The 26300-nt window shown below is 36.2% G+C and overlaps 1 long non-coding RNA gene across 1 annotated transcript in view; it reads left to right on the forward strand.

The window, feature by feature from the left end:
* The window catches only part of LOC147916507 (uncharacterized), a 40772-nt gene that overhangs the window by 12509 nt on the left and 1963 nt on the right, over positions 1 to 26300 (forward strand). The window lies entirely within an intron of this gene.

Below are 26300 nucleotides of genomic sequence, written 5' to 3' on the forward strand. Positions count from 1 at the left end.
GAGGAGAGAGATGATGGTCTCATTTCTACCAGCTGGTAGTGAAAGTTCTAACTCTCCACTAGGCCCCATCTGATACCATCCCAGCAAGGAGAGAGAGGTGAAAGCGTGCCTTGTTACTGCTGGATGGGGGTGAAAGTCTAGGCTCCCATGTGGTCTCCACTGTCACCATAACTGGGACCTCATTATCATCTGGGGGGAAGAAATTTCTGACTCCCTACCTGTCCTTCTCTGACACCACTGTAGCAGAGTGTTTGAGGCACCTTGGTACAGCACGGCAAGGTTAAAATTCTTGACTCCCCATTCAGCTTTTGCTGCCATGGATGTAGGGAGAGCCGTAGTTTTTGCTGCCATGGATGTAGGGAGGGCCATACATTTTGCTGCTGTGGATGTAGGTAGGGCCGTAGGTTTTGCTTGTGGTGTTTGATTGCAGTAGAGTAGACATTTTCTAAAAGTTTTCTGTCTTTCTAGTCTTCCCCTTTTTTGATCTTTGACTAGAGAGAGCAGGTCTTTGTTGGGGCTTATTTTTTGTTGTCCCTGTTGGCAACTCTTGGTTGCCAGCTTCTCCATCACCAGTCTTGGATATGGGAGGCAAAAAGAAAACCCAGGAACTTATGACTATGTCATTCTTTGGGTCCTGAGGTCCCTACCACTCTGCCTTCTTCTCTATACCTTTAAGAGTTTTCTTATGTTTGTTTTATATACGATGTTCAGGATTTCTAGTTGTACTTGATAGTGGAAGAGGGAAAAGTATGTCTATTCCATATTCCCGGAAGCAGAGGTCTTCTTCATTTCTTTTATTAGCTCTCAACCACTTGTCCTATTTTCTTGTGTGTTTTAAGAATAATAATATGAAATTCTATAATTTTCATTGAACAGGTGCATCATAATATATGCTAGGATGAGTCGGGCGTAGTCTACCTTAGCTACTCAATGTAGTACTTCACAGTTGAGCACTGTATAGGTCCACTGGTTGACTAAGAGCCATTGTGTTTTTTTGGACATGTAAGATAACGGGGACAGTACTTAAGAAAAGGCTTCTTTAAACAGTCCTCAGCTGTGTTTCACATTTTGGTAGCTTTGATGAGTTTTCATAGAATTTCACTTTAACGTCACTTGTAATATTACCTCCTGTTTCCTGTATACTACATTAAATCATGACCAATATGTAAGAGAGGAAAAGATTTAAAATCTTTGTAACAGAAAATACTATTTTAAGGTTTTTTAAATTACAAATAAAAATATTCCTAACCCGACTTCCTGACCTGATAATTCCAGAAGTATAAACAGAGTAAAACCAAATACGTAAGATAAGATGAATGTGGGATACAAATGCAAGAAGCATATCATACCAACGTATAAAGAGTTTGTTGCTAAAGGTGGGATTGAAGTCAAGCTTTACCAATTACAATCTCAGGTAACTCAGGACACTTAGCCGTCAGAGCAGTTGCCTCTATAAAGTGGGAGTCCTAATAGCTCCCTTGAAATATTGCTGTGAGGATTTCAAATGATATTTTAGCAGTGTGTGGTTTGCTGACAGTCCTTTGGGATCTCTTAGTTCTGGGAGCATATCACACTGTCTTGAAATTCCTTTTTTACTCATCCTTCTCCCACAACCTCAGGAAAAGAACTATGCTTTTTATCACCAATAACTACCTCTGTGACTGACGAATGGATTAATTAAACAAATGTTATGGATCTCAAATAATTTTTTCATTATTCCTCTGTATTGCTGGAATCATGAGACGTTAAGAAAATAATTTCATAGTTTTTTAAATAAGAAACCTCCTTATCTTCAATTTCCTCCATATCATGACATTTTGGGGTTAATCTTTAAGACATCCACATATATTGACTATCTCCAAAAAGAGCAAATATGTCCTCTATATTTGTGATATTTTATTCTGGCCTATTTTGACAGCAAGTACAGCTAACGAATATTAGGCAAGGATCACTGTCTTTGTACAATGATCGAATAAACAATTCAAAATTTTATAATTTTAGTTCCTATATTGAAAATAAGTTTTATTATGTTTCTCCAAAAATGATGAAATAAAAGTTTTGCAATTTGTATCTATGTTCTGGACCCATATAATTTACACTGTACGTAGATATGACTCAATTTATGCTTTAGATATTTTCTCTAAAAACAATGTGTGTTTTGTGTGTGTGTGTGCCTGTTGTTGAAAAAATACTTTAGTAACTTTAGATTTTTCCAGTTGAAAGAACATAAGTAGAAAAAGAAAAGAAAATTTCTACAATATGTATAATCATTCCCTACAAGGAAGTTTGTGCAGACTCCCATGATTTTTTAAAAAATAATCTTAAAGTGCATCTTTAATATTTATTTGATTACTTCAAAGAAACCACAGGAGGAGAATTTTTAATTTTTAACATAATGTACCTGCTTAAGCTGATACAGACATGAATCTAAACGCATATCAAATTATTTTTTTGGAGAGGTAATAATGCTTTTGCCTTAATTTTTCTTATAAAGTGATTCTAACATTACATTTGGAACTTATACAAGTTTTATTATCTTGTGTTACTAATCATGCGGACTATCTAATTTAAAACTACAAATTACACTGAAAAGATAAGTGGAATGAATAAGAAAATCTCTGTTTTACTGATAGCTGTGCCCATAGACTAGTTTCTTTTTTTTCTTTTACCTTGGACTAGTCCTTTTTTAAGAAAACAGATTTATTGAAGTATAATTGATATATAAAAATCAAAACAAAAAGACCCTTGCACATCTCTTCTGTAAAATGAAGGTATTTTTGTTCACTCAATAAATATTTATGAGCGCAAATTTTCAGAATGTTTTCTAATTCTAAATTATAACTTTCTATGAAGAACTAAATCGTACTCTTTGAGATTAGCCATAATAAATATGTTCTACATAAACCTAAACAATATATATTTCTGCGAGCATTTATTTACAGTAATTTCTCTTTCCAGAACATATTCCCAGCTTTCAAAGATATTAATGACATGGGCCTCTAGAAGACAGATAGATTACAAATATTTTGTTCCAAGAAAGAAATTAATGGGATATTGAGACCGATATTTGAAAATTATGATTGAACATATTGAAAAAGTGTAAATGGAGGTGCTAAGTAATTAAGTCATATCTGTAACACATGCTGTTCGTGTGGTGACATTAGTTACTGACTGTATTATCAGAACATAACACATTTACAGTAATACCAGTGCACCGTTTATGATGAAATCCACACTGACTGATAGTGCCCAGCAGTATTAGAAACTGAAATGATTTTTTTAAATGCACACTTATTTGGTGTAACAAAGATATTTGTTTTGTTGCCATGATCAAGGTATAATTTCTTTTTTCTTTCGTGTATTTTGTTAATGTGTCTTATTTTAGTGATTATCTTAAGTACTTCACAATGTGCTGCCTTGTTAAACATTTTTAATTAACTGTCTAAAAACCTTGCTGGAATAATATATTAATAGCTCAAGTCATAAGAAATGAATATATTCAGTGCCTCTGTAATACCTACAATACTTTAACAAGTGCTCCTTGTCAATTTATTGAAAATTAAGTATTGCCGAAGGAATGCAAAAAAGTCAACTAGAAGGCTAATTGAAATCATTATAACCTTTTTGTGTAAATATACATATGATTGGATCAGAAGAACAGCTTGTAAATTTGATTAATTATCAAATCAATGATTCTTAACATTTATATTTGAAATACCAAATAAGACATCGCTGCCAGTCATTACACATCAAATATAGTTTTCTGAGCACTTGAAATCTTATTTTCTTGATATACTTTTCAGTTAACTTTAGACATTCAAAACTTCTATTAACATCATTGCCATTGTTAATTGTTAAACTGTTTGTTAAACAGTTGTTAAACTGTTAAAAAGTTTTGAATTAGAAGGAATTCTTTTACAGTGACCTACCAATTCTCCCTTTTCGGAACTCCTCTCTCTCTTATACCCCTAGAGTTATTATAATATGTTCTCACTTTCCTTTAGTCCATTCAAAATATATATGTCCGTACCATATCGTCACAGTTTTCTGCAAGTAAGATATTGAATTCTTTGACATAAACTCTTCAAGCAGTTTAGTTAATGCATTTGTTATAACCTAATGGCTAGATGGAATTTAAATGCCTATCTTCTCTAGATAACCTTTGGAGACTAATGCTAAAACTGCTGATTAGAACAAATGGTAGGCCTGTGAAAGAGATTTTTCTAATAAGGGAGCCCAAAAAGGTTCCTCAATAATTTAAAAAACTAGCCTTTATTGAATCTGTCCCTACGTGACAAGCACTAGGCTAAGTGCTTTAGAAGAAAAAAAAATTGTATTTAATCTTTATGTAACCTTATGGGGTTTATCCCATTATAACTATTAATAAATATGAATAGATGCAGAATAATTGATAGATAATTAATAGGTGCAGAAATTCAGCCTCAGAGAAGTTAAATTACTCAGGGTCACTTGGTTAGTAAGTGATAGATTTGAGATTTGAACCAATGTAGTCAGAGCATGAAGATAAAGTACTTAACCACTATGCATAATCCTCAAGTAAAACTAGGTTGAAAGCTGCTTGCTATGGTTAAGCATATGGACAGTGCTGCTTCTTGATGGCTAACAGACTGAGGGATGTTAAGCGGAAGTTTAATAATGGTCAAGCTATGGCTACCTGTGGATAACATCTCAGATTTTGTCTTATGAGTTCTTCCTTTCTTTCCAATAATTGTCCATACTAAGTTGAAGAATAACTTTTAAACTAAACCAGAAACAGTCAATAGGAAAGCTTGAGGCTAGAAGCTCTTTGCAAGTTGATAGGAAAATTTATTTAGAAACAGTAGATAAACATAGAGTGAGATCAGCCCGAGCACTTGTGTCTAGATTCACCAATTCATTCACTGCCAGAGGGCTATATTGACATCATGCAAAGCTGTCATTAAACAATGCATATACTGTGTGGCGTCTGCCATCTTCAAAGGAGTGTCTGTATACGTTTGATACTTTAAATGCCAGGAGTTCACCTTTCATATCTCCTCATAAAACTTTCACAATGAATGTTTAACATACTCTTTTGTTGCTATTTTAATACTCTAGTAGAAGAGAATATTTTGAAATAAAATGTATTGACATGAATATGATATTAGATTGCATATAAATTTATTTTTATTTGCATATCTATATAAAATTATAAATTGCCATGTGCCTAGCACTTTGTTAGATACTAGAAAAAACAACACAATCACAGAAAACATAAAATCAATGCATAAATGTGTGTAATAATGATAAATAAATTAATTAATTAATTTGTTTTTGATATGTGTCAGGGTTAAGTGGAAAAAAATTACACTAGGTTTGTTTAACAATATTAAAAGACATTAATTGGATATTTTTGTAGGATATTAAAAGGCTTAAGAAATCAGGTGAAGAAGGAGATACTAGGTTAAATTTCAGGAACAACTACCCAAATCACTCCAGGGAACCAGTATGCCACGGAAGTTTCTTTTAAGATCATAAACCTGTAAGCTCTAGAACCCCATTTACATTGTCACAACTGGGGATTACCAAAATGAAAATCCACCATGATTAGGAAATCACACACTCACAGACCTATAGACATTCACGACACCACTATGATGAAAAAAATTACAGTTTTTGCTCTTGTCTCCAGAACCACATTGTACCTACTACAACCTGCACCAGCAAAATTGGTGTTTGTACCCAGTTGCTCTGCTCTCATAGAGCCAGTTACTGAACTATGGCACAGCTGTTAATGTGTCATGTAAAACAGCAAATGCTTCAATATCTGTATTTGCCAGGTGAAATAGCAAAAGAAGCTTCTGTTTGGCCTCCATCTCATTTCTGTCTTCCAGTGTCTTCATGTGCATATGATCAGCCAAATCTAAATCATATCTAGAAACCTGAATCCTAATTAGTTTGGAAAATGGAGTTTTTAATCTCCCTAGCCTCCATATTACTGCAAGGCAAACTAGAGCAGGGGAATGGATGTTGAATGGATAATATGGGACATACGTTCGATGTTATTAAAAATGAATCATGTGTAATAATGACTTTATCATTTAGGTGCTGATATTTTTCAAATCTGTATTTCTTGTCTGTTTTGTTTTTCCAAGCTCCCTGCCTTTGCCTCTGTATCAGTTAGAGTGTTTTCAGCTCCAAAGAAACAAAGTACCATTTTAAGGTGACTTAAATAATATAGATAGATCAGAGAGAAGTCAAGATGGTGGCGTAGGCAGACTCTGAACTCACCTCCTCCCATGGACACAGCCAATTTACAACTACTCATGGAAAAATTACCCCTGAGAGAACTGAAAACTGGATAAGAGGAACTCCTGCAACAAACAACAATCCTAATTGAGTTAGAAGACTCAGAAATTCCCTTCTGGAGAGAAAAAACGCCGCCTTCATGAGCCACAGTGCTTCACGTCCGCCTGGGAGCAGCCAAAAGGTCCGCAACCCTCCCTGGAGGAGCAGGGCCCTGAGCTGGGGAGCACCGCCGCTGTAGGCATTTTCTGGGCCCAGCACAATCGAGACAAGTGGCATAATATCTGATTTTGTCTGCTACTAAAACACTGGTGAGTACCCCCAGAAAAGCTGGCTCACAAAGAAATTAAAACTGGCTCTTAAAGGGGCCATGCACAAATTCACCTGTTTCAGAAAACAACCTAAAATCACCAGAATGATAAAAAAAAGACTCACCTAATAGGTTCTGAGTACATCTCAGTGAGAGGTGAGACCTCTCCAGGGACTGGGATATTGGCAGCAGCCATTGTTGTGGCCTGGTGTGGACGTGCTGACACAGACTCTGGCAGACGCCAATGGAGTTCTCCCTGAGGCCTGCTAGCCCAGGGTCTGCCACACCCACTAGAGCACCAATTTAATCCAGCTCAGCCAGGGCAGACAGCCCACCCTGGGGACTGGTCCCACCCAACAACAAGCCCTCAGGCAACTTGTGGGCCTGCATAGATTGGTGACTGGATTCTCTGCAGTCTGGCCACTGGGCCCATTTCAGTGGGGCAGGGCACGCACAAGAAGCAGGTCGAGTGTGTGGGGCAGTGGTGGAGTGTGTGGGGCTCACACTGTGGAGAGACTGGGTCCACTTCAGGAGGTCAGGGCATGCACATGGGGCAGGACTGTGTTGAGTGTGTGTGTGGACCTGTGCGTGGTGGGGCTTGTTAGCTTCAGAAGATTTGTGCTTCTTAAAGACCCACTTAGGAAGGTGGATGTGCCTTCCAAAGACTTGTGCTTCTTAAAGACCCACTTTGGAAGGTGGGTTTGCCCCACCTTCCAAAGCCTGAAACAATTGGGTGCTCCAGGGCCTGAGGCCAGCCCCACCCAGCTGCAATCCTCAGAGAGCTGACAACAGACCTAAAGGCTGGAGGCTTATAGCAATTGTAAGCCCCTGAGCCTAACAACCTGCCACACTGAGGACATAATCACTTAAAAGAAATACTGCAACACAAATGTGCTATTAGAACTTGCAGCCAACAGTGTTGGGGCTCCCCACACCCAATAAAGAGACTGAGGGGCCCACAACAACTACAAGCAGCTGAGCATTACAACAGCTGGCCAAGAATATAGCTCAGCCTCTCTGGGCACCCAAGGGAGAGCAAACATGCCACAACAGAAGGACACACATAGCCCACATAGGGGTCACTCCTGGAACATTCAGAACTGAGGGAAGCACACTGTGGGCCTCATAAGGCATCAGTTATATAAGTCACATTTCCAAGAGCAGGAGACGTAGCTGACCTACCTAAGACATAGACACAAGCACAGGGAAAGAGGCAAAATGAGGAGGCAAAGGAATACATTCCAAGTAAGGGAACAGGACAAAACCCCAGAAAAGGAACTAAGTGAAACAGAAATGAGCAACCTACCCAACAGAGAGTTAAAACAAAGGGTGGTAACGATGCTCACTGATCTTGGGAGAAGAATGGGTAAACTCAGTGAGAATGTCAACAAAGAAATGGAAGATATAAAAAAGAACCAATCATAAATGAAGAATAAAATACTGGAAATGAAAAATTCACTAGAGGGACTCAAAAGCAGAGTAGAGGATACAGAAGAACGGATCTGTGAGCTGGATGAAAGACTAGAAGAACTCACCCAAGCTGAACAGGTAGAAGAAAACAGAATTAAAAAGAGTGAAGACAGTCTAAGGTACATCTGGGACAACATCAAGAGCACTAACATCTGTGTTATAGGTGTCCCAGAAGGAGAAGAGCGAGACAAAGGGACATAGAATCTATTTGAAGAAATAATAGATGAAAACTTCCCTAATCTAAGGAAGGAAACAAACATCCAGATACAGGAAGCACAGAAGGCACCAAACAAGATAAACCCAAAGAGGCCCACACCAAGACACATCATAATTAAAATGTCCGGAATTAAAGATAAAGAGAGAATCCTAAAAGCCGCAAGATAAAGACAAGTTACATACAAAGGAAACCCCCCAAGGCTATCAGTTGACTTCTCAGCAGAAACCTTACAGGCTAGAAGAGAGTGGCACAATATATTTAAAGTGCTAGAAGGAAACAACTTACAGCCAAGAATACTCTACCCAGCAAGGTTATCATTCAAAATGGAAGGAGAATCAAAAGTTTCCCACACAAGCAAAAATTAAAGGAGTCTGTCACCAAGAAGCCAGTACTACAAGAAATGCTAAAGGGACTTATTTAAGGGGAAAAGACAAGACCACAAATAGGAAAAATTATCTATTGCCATGATAAGAATGTAATGGATACAAATGCACAAAAAAGAGGTTAGATATGATATCAAAAACATAAAAGGAGGGAGGAGGGGAGTTAAAGAGTAGAGCTTTCAGTCAGAGGTCAAACTAAAGAGACCATCAATTCTGTCTATGGACTCCACGGTAATCACAAACCAGAAACCTATAATAAATACACAACAAACTAAGAGAAAGGAACCCAAACATAATACTAAAGAAAGCCATCATACCACAAGGGAAGAGAGCAAGACAAGAAGAAAGGAACAGAGAAGGACTACTAAAACACTGAGGCCAAAAAAAAGTTAAAAAATGGCAGTAAGTACATACTTATCAAGGTACTTTAAACGTCAATGGACTAAATGCTCCAATTAAAAGGCATAGGGTGGCTGATTGGATAAAAAAACAAGACCCATATATATGCTGCATACAACAGACACACTTCAGACCTAAAGACACTCGCAAACTGAAAGTGAAGGGATGGAAAAAGATACTCCACTCAAATGGCAATGAAAAGAAAGCTGTGGTAGCAATACTCATATCAGACAAAATAGACTTTAAAACAAAAACTGTAAAAAGAGACAAAGAAGGGCATTACATAATGATCAAGGGAACAATCCAACAAGAGGATATAACACCCTAAATATCTATGCACCCAACGTAGGAGCACCTAAATATATAAAGCAATTATTAACGGCCATAAAAAGAGAAATAGACAGTTACATTATAATAGTAGGGGACTTTAACACTCCACTTACACCAACAAATAGATCATCCAAACAGAAGATCAATAAGGAAACATTGGCCTTAAATGACACACTAGAACAGATGGACCTAGTAGATATATACAGAACATTCCATCCAAAAACCGAGGAATACACGTTCTTTTCAAATGCACATGCAACATTCTCCAGGATTCATCACATATTAGGCCACAAAACAAGTCTCCATAAATTTAAGAAGATTGAAATCATACCAAGCATCTTTTCTGACCACAACGGTATGAAACTAGAAATCAACTATAGGAAGAAAATCAGAAAAGCCACAAATACATGGAGATTAAACAAAATGCTACTGAACAACGACTGGGTCAACGAAGAAATCAAAGGAGAAATCAAAAAATACCTGGAGACAAATGAAAATGAAAATACGACATGCCAGAATTTATGGGATACAGCAAAAGTGGTTCTAAGAGGGAAGTTTACAACAATACAGGCCTATCTCAACAAACAAGAAAAATCTCAGATGAACAATCTAACAATGCACCTAAAGGAATTGGAAAAAGAAGAACAAACAAAGCCCCAAATCAGTAGAAGAAGGGAAATAATAAAAATCAGAGCAGAAATAAATGAAAGAGACTAAAAAAAATAGAAAAAAATTAATAAAACCAAGAGCTGATTCTTTGAAAAGCTAAACAAAATTGCCAAACCTTTAGCTAGACTCACCAAGAAAAAAAGAGAGAAGGCTCAAATAAGTAAAATCAGAAATGAAAGAGGAGAAATTACAACACCTCAGATATACAAAAGATTATAAGAGAATACTATGAAAAGCTATATGCCAACAAAATGGACATCTGGAAGAAATTCATAAATTCTTAGAATCATACAACCTTCCAAAACTGGATCAAGAAAAATAGAGAATTTGAATAGACCAATCACCAGTAAGGAGATTGAAACAGTAATCAAAAACCTCCCCAAAAATAAAAATCCAGGACTAGATGGCTTCCCTGGTGAATTCTATCAAGCATTCAAAGAAGACTTATTCAAAGATAGACTTACCTATCCTTCTCAAACTCTTCCAAAAAATTGAGGAGGGAGGAAAGCTCCCTAACTCATTCTACAAGGCCGACATTACCCTGAAACCAAAACCAGACAAGGACAACACAAAAAAAGAAAATTACAGGCCAATATCACTGAGGAACATCACTGCAAAAATCATCAACAAAATACTAGCAAATCGCATGCAACAAGACGTTAAAAAGATTATCCACCGTGATCAGGTGGGATTTATTCCAGGTATGCAAGAATGGTTCAACATTCGCAAATCAATCAATGTAATACATCACATTAATAAAATGAAGAATAAAAATCACATGATCATCTCAATAAATGCAGAGAAAGCATTTGACAAGATACAGCATCCATTTATGATAAAAATTCTGAATAAAATGGATATAGAAGGAAAGTACCTCGCTATAATAAAGGCCATATATGACAAACCCACAGCTAATATCATCCTCAATGGTGAAAAACTGAAAGCTATCCCTCTAAGAACAGGAACCAGACAAGGATGCCCACTCTCACCACTCCTATTTAACATAGTACTGGAAGTCCTAGCCAGAGCAATCAGACAAGAAAAAGAAATAAAAGGGATCCAAATTGGAAAGGAAGAAGTGAAACTGTCACTATTTGTAGATGACATGATTTTATATATAGAAAATCCTAAAGAATCCACCAAAAAACTTTTAGAAGTAATAAATGAATACAGTAAAGTTGCAGGATACAAAATCAACATACAAAAATCAGTTACATTTCTATACACTAACGACGAAGTAGCAGAAAGAGAAATTAAGAATACAATTCCATTTACAATAGCAACAAAAAGAATGAAATACCTAGGAATAAACTTAACCAAAGAGGTGAAAGACCTGTACACCGAAAACTATAAGACAGGGCTGAAAGAAATCGAAGAAGACACAAAGAAATGGAAAGATATTCCATGCTCTTGGATTGGAAGAATTAACATAGTTAAGATGTCCATACTTCCTAAAGCCATCTATAGATTCAATGCAATCCCTATCAAAGTTCCAACAACATTTTTCACAGAAATAGAACAAAGAATCCTAACATTTATATGGGAAAACAAAAGACCCCGAATAGCCAAAGGAATCCTGAGAAAAAAGAACAAAGCTGGAGGTATCACACTCCCTGATTTCAAAATATACTACAAAGCTATAATAACCAAAACAGCATGGTACTGGCACAAAAACAGACACACAGATCAATGGAATAGAATCGAAAGCCCAGAAATAAACCCACACATCTATGGACAGCTCATCTTCAACAAAGGAGCTAAGAACATACAATGGAGAAAAGAAAGTCTCTTCAACAAATAGTGTTGGGAAAACGGGATAGCCACATGCAAAAAAATGAAAGTAGACCATTACCTTACACCACACACAAAAATTAAATCAAAATGGATTAAAGACTTGAATGTAAAACCTGAAACTATGAAACTTCCAGAAGAAAACATAGGCTGTATGCTATTCAACATCAGTCTTAGCAATATATTTTCAAGCACCATGTCTGACCAGGCAAGAGAAACAATAGAAAAAACAAACAAATGGGACTACATCAAACTAAAAAGCTTCTGCACAGCAAAGGAAACCATCAACAAAACGAAAAGACAACCTAAGAGTTGGGAGAAGATATTTGCAAACCACACATCTGATAAGGGGTTAATTTCCTAAATATATAAAGAACTCATGCATCTCAACAACAAAAAACTAGCAACCCAATTAAAAAATGGGCAAAAGACCTGAACAGACATTTCTCCGAAGAAGACATAGAGATGGCCAACAGACACATGAAAAGATGTTCAACATCATTAACTATCAGGGAAATGCAAACCAAGACTACAATGAGGTATCACCTCACGCCCATCAGAATGGCTATAATTAACAAGACAGGAACAACAAGTGTTGGAAAGGATGTGGAGAGAAGGGAACTCTCATACACTGCTGGTGGGAGTACAAACTTGTACAGCCACTATGGAAAACAGTATGGAGATTCCTCAAGAAATTAAGGATAGAACTACCATATGATCCAGGTATTCTAGTGCTGGGTATTTATCCAAAGAACTTGAAAACACCAATGCATAAAGATACATGCACCCCTGTGTTCATTGCAGCGTTATTCACAATAGCCAAGACTTGGAAGCAACCTAAGTGCCCATCAAGGGACGAATGGGTAAAGAAGATGTGGTATATATACACAAGGGAATACTACTCAGCCATAAGAAATGATGAAATCCAGCCATTTGTGACAACATGGATGGACATTGAGGGTATTATGCAAAGTGAAATAAATCAGAGGGAGAAGATCAAATACTGCATGATCTCAGTCATTAAGTAGTAGATAGTAACAACAACAAACAAACACATAGAGACAGAGATTGGATTGGTGGTTACCAGAGGGGAAGGGGAGGGAGAAGGGTGAAAGGGATGATTAGGCACATGTGTGTGGTGATGGGTTGTAATTAGTATTTGGGTGGTGAACATGATGTAATCCATTCAGAAATAGAAGTATAATGATGTGCACCTGAAATTTATACAATGTTATATACCAATGTTACTGCAATAAACACAAAAATTAAAAAAAAAAACCAAAAAACAAATATCCCATTAAATTTCACACAGGGTTATATTTATGCCAAAAATAATAATAATAATAATAATAATAATAATAATAATATAGATAAGTATTACCTTGCAGATAAAGAAGCCCAGAGCCAGAGCAGTTTCAGTGTTGATGAAGTAGTTCAAACGTGTTATCAAAAACCTGGACTCTTCCTTCTTTATGCTCCATCGTCTCACAGTGTCTAGTTTGATTCTCAGGCTTGCCCCTCATAACCTGAAGATCCAAGATGCATGTTGACAGAGCTTGTTGCAAAGGCAGAAGTTGGGAGCAGTTTCTCCTCACTTGATTCTTTATACAGGGGGAAGAAAGTCTTCCTGTGAAACCCAGCAGCTCCCATTTGCTAGAACTGAGTGATATGCCAGGGTACTCTTTGAGAAACACTTGGAAAACTACTGCATTTGTGCAGGAAAGAAAAGCTTTACCAACCAGTGAGAAGGGCTTAGGAGTTCTAGGCAGGTATCTCAAAATCCACCAACCAGTCAGAATTAATTATGCCACACCAACCTGCTCCTTTCCTTTAGTATCTGTCTCTGTGAACGACATCCTTCTCTATTCAGTCTCCTACGTCATTTCTTCCTCTGCTCTACTACCCAAATTCAGTTGGTCACCAAGTTCTATCTATTTCAATTCTTAATACATCTCAAATCCATTCCCTTCTTTTTATTTTCAATGCCTCAGCTACAGGTCTGAACCTCATCACTATTATTATGCAAGTCTCCTGCTCAGTTTTCATACTGGGGTCTTAATTCTCTTCAATGTCAGAATGATTTTATGAAATACAAATTTCATTATATTATTTCCCTACTTTAAGTTGTTACTGGCTCCTCATAGCTTTTAGCATGAAATATAGACCAATAACTTAGCATGCAGTCCTTTATCTGGCTATTGCTGCCACTAGGCCTTCATATCTGGCTGTTTCACCAAATGCAATTTGAACTCCAACCATATTAGATTTTATGTCACCTATATTTTTCACCTCTATGGTTCTGAACATATTAATCACTCTTTCTAAAACCTCTCTTCCTCACTATCTTTCTTCACTAACGTTACTTGTCTTTTAAGGCTCAGCTCAATGCTCCTCCAAGAATTATTTCCTGACCTATGAATACAAATTAGGCACCATGTTTTCCCACCACATCCTAGGCATGCATTAGTCATATAATTTACCATATTCTCTTGTAATTTTTATCTGTATATGTCTTCAATATCGTTGAGTAACTTTCTTGGGAACTAGAATGATATCTTTTTTTAATCCACGAAACACTAATGAATTAATTCAAAAAGTATTTGTTGAGTGGCTACTGTATAACATGCAATGTATGAGATGCGAAGTAAAAGGTAAGATGTGGTTCCTGTTTTCAAAACTTAAAACATTACATTATGGAATTGAACACAGGCACTTTCTTCATAGCACTAAATGAAACTTGTAGTTATATCTCTCTTACCTCCAGCAGATTGCAAATTAATATTCACGAAGGGTATTTCTCTTTTGCTCACCATTGTATGCCCATTGTCCACATAATGCCTAGTCTATAGTAAACTCTGATTTTTTAAAAAATTTTTAAAACAGCCTTATTGAGATATAATTGGCATAAAATAAATTGTGTATATTTAAAATGTACAATTCGACACCTTTTGATATATGTATACACCCATTAAGTCATCACTGCAATTAAGATAATGAACATATCTACCACCCAAAAAGTCTTCTTATGCCACTTTGTAACCCTTCCTTCCCAGCCCCACCCAGACCTTCTCAGTCTCCAGCCATCACAGATCTGTGTCTGTCAGTGTAGGTTAGCTTGCATTGTCTAGAATTTTAACAAAAGCAATCTCATAGCAAGGACTCTTTATGTCTGCTTTACTACACTCAGTATAATTAATTTGAGATAGTTCATTCCTTTTTATAATAAGAATAGTATTCTATTTATGAATTTACCACAATTGTTTATCCATTCTCCCACTGATGGATCTGGGCTGTTTCCAGCTTCTGGTTATTACAAATAGAGATGCTATGAACATTCATGTGCAAGTATTGGTATGGATGCACACTTTCTTTTCTCATGGATAAATACCTGGAGAGGGACGGCTGAGTCATACGTAGGCATATGTTTAACTTTTTAAGAAACTGTCAAATTGTTTTCTAAAGTGGTTGTATCATTTTATATTTCTGCCAACGATGTATGAGAATTCCAATTCTTCCATATCCTTTGTAATATTTGATATGTTCAGACTTTTAATGTTAGATATTCTTGTAGGTGGGTAGTGTATCTCATGGTTTTAATTCGCCTTTTTCTAATTACTAATGATGTTGAACAACTTTTCATGTGCTTATCTAGTGAATTATCTGTTCAAGTCTTTTGTCTACCTTTTTACTGGGCTGACTGTTTTCTGACTGTCACATGTAGAGAGTTTTTAAAAATATATTTTAGTTATAAGTCCTTTGTTGGTTATGTGACTTGCAAATGTTTCCATTCTAAGATCTGAATTTTTAAATAAGACCAAAATATATGTGAACATTAAAACATTTTCACTTCCCAAGTGGAGTCTCACTTCTCACAGTAGTGAAATAATAGGGACCAGACCTACCCTCTTATACGAAATAGTAGGGAAAAAAAACAGAAAGAAAAGAAAAGAAAACACAAAATGAAGCGGCAGTTTCAAGGCACTAGTATGTGCCTTGAATGGCATTTCAAGTTGTAAACAAATGAGATAAACCCTATGATTACCTCAGCTTACTGCCATGAGAGAGTTTCTAGGCCATGGTTCAGAGAGGGAGAACCAGGTGGAGACCAACAGACTCCAAGAGTGGAGGAGAGAGAGATGAGAGTACAGAACAAACAAACTAACTAGAGTTCAGAAAACAGAGAACCTGAGAGGAGAGAACTACCAACTCTGGAGATTTGCAGAGTCCCTCTGTCATGTTTTGCTAAATGATGATCATCATGTGCACTTGAGGAAACTAATCAAAACCAGGGGAAAAAACAAACAAGGAAAAGGAGCAGCGTCTGGTGCTCACACAGGACTGGAAAACCTCATAATTGTGTGGACGATACAGAAGTTTCCTATCTCTATAATGGGGAATAATAAGACCTAGATTGAGCACTGTTCCTATCCCACTTAAGATATCTTGGAAGCAAAACCAGAAATGATCAAACTGTTTCTAAGTAACTTAACTGCATCCCAAACTAAGCTCAAGTATATTTATAGGAATACAAATACATCCACATCCAATGAGGTAAAATACAGAATGTCTGGCATTTGATAAAAAATATTAACCATGCATAAATGCAGGAAAATATGATATATAATGAGGAGAAAAATCAATAAATTGAAACCAACCCAAAAGTCATACAAGTGTTAGAATTAGGAAAAAAAATAGATTTTAAAATAGTTATTATAATTGTATTCCACATGTTCAAAAAATTGGAAATGAAATCTATATTTTTTGAGATGAAAAATATACTGGATGAGATTAACAGCAAAGTAGATATTGAAAAAAAAATTAGTTGACTTGAAGATATAATAGTAGACAGCATCTGAAAATGAGAAAAAAAGGAAAATAAACAATAATGAACAGGGGCCTGTCCAGTGGCGCAGTGGTTACGTTCCCGCACTCTGCTTCAGCAGCCCAGGGTGCACAGGTTCAGATCCCAGGCACAGACCTACACACCACTTACCAAGCCACACTGTGGCAGGCATCCCACATAAAATGGAAGAAGATGGGCACAGACGTTAGTTCAGGACCCATATTCCTCATCAAAAAAAAAAAATAATAATAATAATGGACAGAAAATCAGTGATCTGTGGAAAAACTTCAAGCATTCTAATATATTGAATTTAGAGTCCCCAAAGGAGAGGGGAGACAAAAGAGTCAGAAAAAAAATATTTGAAAAAATGATGACCAAACATTTCATAGATGTGAAGAAACCTATAAACCACAGATGCAAGAAGCTCAACATACTCCTTGGACAAAAAACACGAGGGAAACTATAATAAAGCATATTGTAATCAAATTCCTCAAAAGCAATACCAAAGAAAAAAATCTTATAAGGTGTATGAAGAACAAAAACTCATTATGAACAGAGGGATAAAGCTAAGGATGGCCGCAGATCTGTCATTGGAACCAATACAAGAGAGAAGAGAGCAGTGCAGCGTCTTTAAAGTATTAATAGAAACTATCAACCTAGAATTCTATATCCAGTAATACTCTTTCAATATAAAGTCAAAATAGAAATTTTTTTTAAGACATACAAAAGCTGAAAAAAATCATCACCAGACCCACGGTGCAAGTTCTTTGAACAGAAAGAAAACGATCCAGATAAAAATATGGGTCTACAAAAACAAGATAGATCATTGAATAATTGTCTAAATTCAAAAGCCATAGTTCTTGTTTTGATTACTCTTATGACATATATCCTCATTCAGTGACTTTAATGTAAAAATGATGCAGCAGTGATGGCTTGTCTTGTACCTCCTGTGCCCCTTCCCAAGACTTACACCTCATATTTCTTATGAGATGTAGTTTTATGATAAATTTTAACAAAAATATATCACCTTGTATTGACAATAGGACTCAATGGTTTCTTGTATTTTATATTTTCCTGGCTCTTCCTTTATGGAAGTTGTAACTATGGAAATTTCTCAGATATAGGCCTTATGCTCCACTCTTATAATTCCATTCTTGTTGCTTTGAGAAATGTATCTTCTAAAATGACTTCAGCTGTCACTTCTTTGTCGTTAACTGGCAGATCTGGAATCCTGAGTATTCAGTTCGTGATGACACTCTCAGGAGTCATCTCCACTTCACTGGCTCATTCCAGGCTCCGTCATTAAAGGGTCACCCCCAATTTGTCCTTCCTATTTGAATTTAATTTCCTGAATCATCATACTTTTTACATCTCATTTCTTGCACCATTTTCTCAGCTGTTTTGCTTACTGATCTCACTGTTCATTCCACCATTAAATCTTCCTTTCATTCCAGAACTCTGCATGTTTTCCTGTTTCTCATAGAATGACTTGGGCTCAATATCCTCATGAACAGCATTCTTTAAAGAATGTCTCTCCTGGTTTATCTGGTACCCCTTTTGTCTATATATTGCCCCAATGGACAGTTCTTTAATTTATACATCCTGGCCTCACTGATCGATCCAGAGGTTTTGTATAACCTCTACTATTTTGACAACATTATAGTCTAAAAAGTTGAAGTCATCATTGTCTCTAGCTTTCTTTCTGCTCTATGTTAAGCCAAAACCTAAAATCTGTCTATTTTTCCTTCCTAATATCTCTGGATTTATTCTCTGAAACAAACTCTTCTACCTAACACCTGTTATGATCAGCAAGTTTTTCTGTCTCAGGGCCATCTTATACAATCCCTATTACAAAAAAATTGCCTTTTTAACATTGATAAAACACCCATCTGTCATGGTAACTTCCTGCTGAACAACATACATATTGCTTTCTAACTTTGATTAAATCAAAGCTAAATTCTTCAGTTTCCTTATCAGGATCCTTCATGATCTAATGCCAAGTTACTTATATAATTTTATTCTACTTCTAATGCCAACTACCCCATTCCAATAAGTTTAGACCCTGACTATACTCTTCCCATCATGTATTATCAATACACATACATAAACAGGCTAGATATGCTTATTGCTTTCATGTATTTACTCTCTGCCTCACTGAGTCATATGTGTCCTTCAAAGCCTACATCATATTCAACCTCCTACTTCAAGCATTCCTGTGAATAATCTATTAACTGATGTTGCCTGGTCATACTAGTCATTCAATCAACAATGGATTTGTTCCTGAGATTTAAATTTGCCTCTTCCACTTTTTAAAAATTTTCTTTCTTACATGTAGCATTTTAATATTTACTATCCTGTCTCTAATTGTATATATACAATATTTAGCACTTTATTCTTACAGTATAAAAAATTATACACAAACCTGCGTTAGCCGTTTAACTGGCATTTTTCTATACATATATCTCATGTCTATAAACTTAGGTGTACATAATTTAAAAACATGAGTATTGTGACTTTCAAGACCTTCATTTGTATCACCTCATCTATGTTTCTTACCTCTAGAAGTAAAAGGGTTAACTTTAGCTTGTGACCCACTACCCACTGCTTTTCTACATGGGAGACACCTGGATGATCTTGACCAGACCCCCCTGTAAACAAGCTAATGTCATTTGTGAGCAGAAGGATATGGAGGCCCCTATCTAAAAATGCTTTTTAGCAAGATATATCTGGTCAGTCTAGATCACTTATATATAAACCTATATTTATGGACTTATGTCACATGGCTGAATGGAAAATAGGAAGTAAAATATATTCTTCTATATGTGTAACTAATGAAGTAGAGATGTGGGAGTCCCCAAAACACAATGGCATCCTTTGTAAACAAAGTTCCTGCATACACTGTTCAGAACTTGACTGTCTGAATCCAAAAACAATCTGTAATACTGGAGAAAGGGATATTTTTTGTAAGCTGTGTTTGACGGATTGGGACTCTTCCAGAAAAAAAAAAAAAATGCTACTTGGTTCTATCTTACATCCTTGAAATCATTAGTAAAATTCCATGTTTGGTAAAATGTATAATTTGCATAAATCAGCTTGACAATTCAACTCTTTGTATTAACCCAGCCTCACTGGGCCTGACAGAGTTTGGATGTATAGAATGTATTCAGAAATGCTTCACTATTGATTGCTTATAACCTGAGATAAAAGAAGAGCATCCACTTTTTTTGTCAATTCTATAGACAACAGATGTGACACATTTAACCTATAATATAAAAGTATATAACATAATAAACCATTTTATAGTATTTTACATGTAATTTACAGCACTATCTTCAAATTGAGTGATGTTTTATATCCTAATACGTCATATATGACACTAACATTTACTGTGGTTAAAATTTTATAAATATAAAAATTTCTACACTTAAAATTATTTCCAAAATAAGTAATTTACGTTTAGCACATCAGTAGCCTAAGTGACTATTATTCTGTGGTACTTGTTTTAGGGTGCGAGGAATTATTTGCCCTCTTTTTTTCCCCATGCCCTTTTATAGAAAGTTCCATTATCTGGGATTCTAGGAATTTTCTGTCATTTTGGTTCAATGCTATTCTAGACTCAGACGTAACGGTGTGAAGTGTGATGCTCTTTGAAGAAGCTGGGGTTCATCTTGTGTGATGCTTTGAAAATGAGAAGAAAGGGCTTTCCTATATTTGGAAGTATTCTGGCAATGAGCAAAGGGTAAAGAAAATCATTGCAGAATGCTGTTTGCTCAATTCAAAAAGCAGTCTGCTATTTTACGGGCCATTTTTATTCTGTGACTGGCTTCCCTGGAGAGATTCAAATAAAGAAGTTTGAAATATACCAGGTTGAAAGGCTGAATATGTCGAGAGTATGGATCACTGAAGCAAGATCTTCATCTTGCAGCTTAATTTTCTGGCTAGAGCACTTTACAAATGAACGGAGACATTCATGGTTATTGCTGATGCCTCAAACTCAGGAACATCAATGAGTTTCTGAGGGGGTCAAAATATTTCACCACATTGAACATCAATGGGGAAGCCTCTCTTTGGCAGAACAGATGCTACAAACTGTACCAAATTTCCAAATTCCTCCTTTCAATAATATATACTCTTTTACACTCTACAGCATGAGCCAAGACAAGCAAATTGTAAACAGATTTTGTTTGTCATTTTATGCAGCAGGGAAACCAGCAGCTTTACTGCACAATATGTGCTTTAAAATAGACAATACTGAGCTGTGTATCCTTTGACTATATCTACTTCTTTATTATTTTTATGTCATTAATTCTCCTGTGATCTCTTGAGCAGGAAGCACAAGTGCTGAATTCTGTGGTGCTTAGCATTTGAGGTGATTAAGTAAGCATGTGCTCTAGTTATACAAAGATCTGAAATACTTTTCATGCAAAATTTATTGATTGACGATAAATGTACTTTCCAACTCTACCAGAAAGACCTTGGAATGGAATAGCGAATTTAAAGTTCAATGTAGAAAATTAAAAGCTTTAGATTCATAGGAGTGTTTTCATCTCTCCTCCCATGAAAAAAATAATTACTCTGGAAAAGATGTGAGGCATGGGTAGATGGTGAGATGTTACAATGGTGAGATGAAAGAATACTCCCACAACCCAGAATGATGTTCTTGCAAAGGAAGGAATTACTAGGCTTTGTCAGGCAAATCCCCTTTGAATTTTAGAAACTAAGTTTAAATAAAAAAATAAATATAATCCCATGGCAGAGACAAAAGAATGGAAGATGACCCACAAGAAATGGGAAACTGCACACAAATAAAATTTTGATGGTATTGTCACAAAATACCTTAGGAGAGCCAAAAGAGTGAGTGAGCTAAAGAAATAAACATGACTACACAGTGAGCTCTTTGCAGAGCTCAGATATAAAAATGACATGGGCAAAATGTACGAGGAGGGATGCCATATAAAAGGTGAATTTTAAGATAGTAAACAATACCTAATAATGATGTCAGGAAAACTAAAGGTAAAATAAGAGATGAAACAGAAAGATGGCAAAAGGTTAGAAGACAAAGCATAAGAAAGAACTAGTCTGCTCATTTGGGGTCAATGGTAAAATGCTGACAAAGGCGCAAGGAGAAAGTAGAAGGCCACTCATATTGTTCTGCCATTTTATGGATTGTCATTTATTTTATTCATTCATATATTTTATTTTTTATTCTGCACATAATATATGCTATTGAAGATATAGGGTTCCATCTGGAAAGAATAATTTCATCTGAACTAAAAAAAAAACAGAATAAACATGAATAAAATAATTAAAATTTATCTTTGGTGACTAGTAATAGAGCATGTAACTTCTCAGGATCATCATTCATTGTTATTACATTATTATTTACAGCCAACATTTATTTGTTATTACCATTTGCCTTGAACTGTGCCAAGAGCTTAAATGTGTTACCTCATTTAACCTTCATTTCAAATTGCTGTCCAAAGTTCACAAATGAGGAAAGCTGATTCACAAAGAGGTAAATTAAATTTCTAGAATTGATATTTTCTTCAGAGCAAGAGTCTAACTCCTTTTCATTTTCTGGGACTCCTCCAAATCTGCTGACCTTCGAGGCCTCCCCAGCACTATGGAAACTTCAAGGCCCTCTTGGCAGCTGGAATGCAGACAGACGCAATATAATTAGTTAATTCTCCCACATGGAGATTCTGCTGAATCTTCAGCAGAAATAACAAAGCTGCAGGTTTGGAGAACAGAGGCTGCACCTCCAAAGAGACCCTTCCTGATGCCCACCTTTTGCCCCTCACCCTCCCAATTGTATCACACCATTTTATTTTTAAACGTTTTACCAAAAGTAATTTGACAAGTTTCTTAGCATGTGTGTGCATGTGTTTAATATAGGTTATCCTCCCTAGAATGGAAGTTCTGTGAAAAGAGGGGCTCACCCAGTACCAGAAACAATATCTGTCATCTACTGGGCACTCAATATATGTTTCATTAATTAATTCATGAATCATGAGAGAAAAGGCCACATGAAGGCCTTTAGAACTACTTACCTGTACAAGATAATATGCTAAAAGCAACACTACAATCATAGGGAAAATTAAGATTACTGTCTCCATAAAAGGACTGGGAGAGGCAGAAATGGTCATTCCTATAGCAAAATATAGTTTTCTCTAGATTAGCTCATGAAATTAAAAAAGGACAGATCAGGAGCTTGATGTTTGAGAAATAACGTCTGGCTTGCTGCAGGGCCCCAGTGGAGAATGGGGCACCAGATAACCATGTGACCTAAGCTGCTTCACTGGAATAAGATGTATCCAATGACCTCGCCGTAAGTAAGTCTTGCCCAACAGGCTTCCATCATCACGTAGGAACAGGAATGGGTCCAAGCAGATACTCAAGGCACAAATAAACTAAAATCCAACTTTTTCATACTCTGTATACAACTATATCCTGCCACATTGTGGTCCCCACTTCAGGCCATAAATATGACCTCGTGGAGTTTCCTATAACCAGCTCAAAGAGGAGGAAATGGTTTAAGCCTGGCTTCCAATGGCTTTCATGACATCCTGTCATCAGCTACCAATGGACTGCTGCAGCATGCTTTTCTCATTCAGGAATGTCTCTTGAGGACAGTGGAGAATCAATCGTCCACGTGGACATCTTGTCCACTTATCATAGAAGGATGGATGCCTTAACATAAGGATACATCATGGTGTATGCTTCGTGTCTAAGATTTTGGCAAAATGACCCAAAAAATAAGGGACTTGGAAAGAACAAGACTGGACATTTGGTGACAAGGAGGTTTTAGAAAGAAGTATGAGACGGTATTTTCTGAATAAGTCTTACCCCTGGTTTTTACACCTATGCTAGTACCACTACCTTGGGCGTATTGAATGTTTGATACCACATATTCTCCAAGAAAACATTTCTCATTTTCTAGAAAAAAATAAGTAGATTCATGGCCTAATGCCTTAGGAGTTTTGAGTCTTCTAATATATCATGTATCATCCAGATAGCTAGTAAAGACTAGTGGAATAACTTATTTATTGGATAAAAATGAATTTTAGATTGCTCAGGATAATTATTGATAATTATCAGTAGTGTCCTCTCACTCATAAAAATAGTGATTTGGATGGCAAATCATGTGACACCTTATCTAGTAAACATGTTAGATGCACCTTGGTGTCAGCATTTTATGTTCCTACATAGAGTGGTAAGTTTTAGTGGAAATCTACTGTAAACTTATATAGGCAACACTGGACTACATAATGGCTCTCATCCCTAAGAATTAAGGTTTGGCTTGTCTTACCAGGAAGAGAACCCTGACCAACAACATACCACTAACTGGTCAAGAGTATCGGCAATGGGTAGTGAAGGAAGGAGTTACAGATCAGAGCTATTGCTTTGTGACCAGTAGCCGGAACAAGAACTATGTCTTTCACCCATCTTCCATCTTGCTGTGTCACGAACATATCCATGTTTTAACTAATTTCTTTTCCTGTCAACATTGTATAAAGACAATGTTTAACGGTGGATCTCTTCACAATAAAGATCTCCATAGTCAATAAATTACATAACATTTGGAAGTAATGTTAACAGAACTAGAGGAGATGTTGACACCCTGGACTTGGAATTGGGCACAGAAATCAATTTCTTTAGTTCTCCCAGGAAAGAATGTTTGTATTATTTTTTGTGGGAGCCTTGTTTTTATTGTTGTGGTTGTTATCTTAAGATGTAATGGTGAAAGAAAATATATATGAATAAATGTTAGCCCTCCAGAGAGATGGACATTTATTTTTCATTTGAAATGCATTCATTCTCACTTTGTATAGAGGGAAGAAAAATCTATTGTGACTTCTGTCTCCCGGTATGAAAGTTGAAATAGGTTATATACCCCCCAGCCTTTTTGGAGCAGGCACCTGGTCTAGCTTGGCAGTAGTTGCTCCAGCTCAGTACTGTGAACCTTGAACAAGTTATGCAATCATATAAGAACAAATGGATATTCATTTTAAATTGTAATATATTCCTTAGCAGCAGTGTACAGCACCAGAATAGTCACTGGTCACAACAGCAGATCATCACTCTAACTAGGGTATTCCTGAGGCCTGATCTTGGCTGCTATTCCTGCCCCCATTCCAGCTTCCCAAGGATGTTTTAATCTAACAGATATTCTTTCAATAAAACTCTTTTCTTCTTGAATTAGCCAGAGTCAATTACTTTTTTTATTTGCAGTCAACAAATCTGACTGATACACATATATTTTAAAAATAATAAAAATACGTGTATAAACTTTTCTATTATTAACAAAAATTTCACATATCTTTAATACAGTAGCTTGCATACAATAAGATCTAATGCTTGTAGATGATCCAAGAATTAATGCAAAGAAAAAATATAATGTATCTTACATTATTACAGGAGGCCTAGTGAAAAATAAGATGTATTAATGTTAATAAAACACGATACACAGGAAAGAAGTAATAATACTACCAAGCTATTCAGGATCAGAGATTAGAAGTTATAGACCTGATGATTTCAGCTAAATACCAAACAGACTATTTCATAAGTTTTTCAAAAATGGAATTATCTCACTTGGGAGACTGTGTAGTGAAATGAGACCTTGTCCTAGATCTTATTCCCACGACTAACACCTATTTCCCATGTGATTTTCAGCAAATAACTTCTCTAAGCTACAGTGCTTTCATTTATATAATAAAAGAACTGTAAAACCAAAACCAGTCTTGCCATTTTATTGGTTTCCTCATTTATGAATTAAGTGAATCCTTGACATATGTTCACTCTATTTATTTGTGTAAGAGCTTTTATCTTTTAAAAACTTATCCTTTAACAGTAAGATATCCAAGTGGACTCATCTTCTGGAGCCAATTCAACTGTGTAGCCCAAAAAAGTATACCTCACAGACAAAGGCCAGACATGTATTTTCTTGCTTCCCAGAGTAAATCACAAGCAACAAAAGAATTTTACTTTTGCTGCCTCTCTGATTCTGTTTTTCCTTCTGATTTTGTGTTTTTATTTGTTTACAGTATTTGGCCAACTTTAGTTTTGATTCTAGTCTAAACATGGCTTTCCCATAAGTGGCAGCAATGTTTGGGAAATAGATGCAAGTGAAGCCATCTTGTATATTCAAGCCCCAGCTCAATATAGCCCAATGAGTGAGCCCAGACAACCCCAATGGGGCAGAAGGACAAGGCTAATCAAAGCACAGAATTGTGAGAAATGATAAATCACCATTATATTAAGTCATTAAGTTTTGGGTGGTTTGTAATACAGAAACAGATAACTGAGACAGAAATTCATACACATAACCCTTAAGACATCTAAAAGATTTAAGATGCTCAACCTAGACATTCTCAGATAGACAAAAAGGCTTCTGTGAATTGTGATGGAATTGTTTGATGACAGCTGGACGCACCTAAAGCAGAGAGACAGTCTGTTCAGAAAAAATTGTGGATGTGGCTTTTGGGTCATGGAATGAAACACAATAATAGTCATAAGAATATCCACAAGGTTTTTTTTTTAAATGCATCACTATTGTTTGTTGAATGTGTGGTGTGTGAGTTGGGTGGGGGGTGGGGGAGTCAT

The sequence above is a fragment of the Ceratotherium simum genome, chromosome 8 (assembly GCF_057802395.1).
Source record: "Ceratotherium simum simum isolate JZ-2026a chromosome 8, ASM5780239v1, whole genome shotgun sequence".
NCBI classification, from domain to species: Eukaryota; Metazoa; Chordata; class Mammalia; order Perissodactyla; family Rhinocerotidae; genus Ceratotherium; species Ceratotherium simum.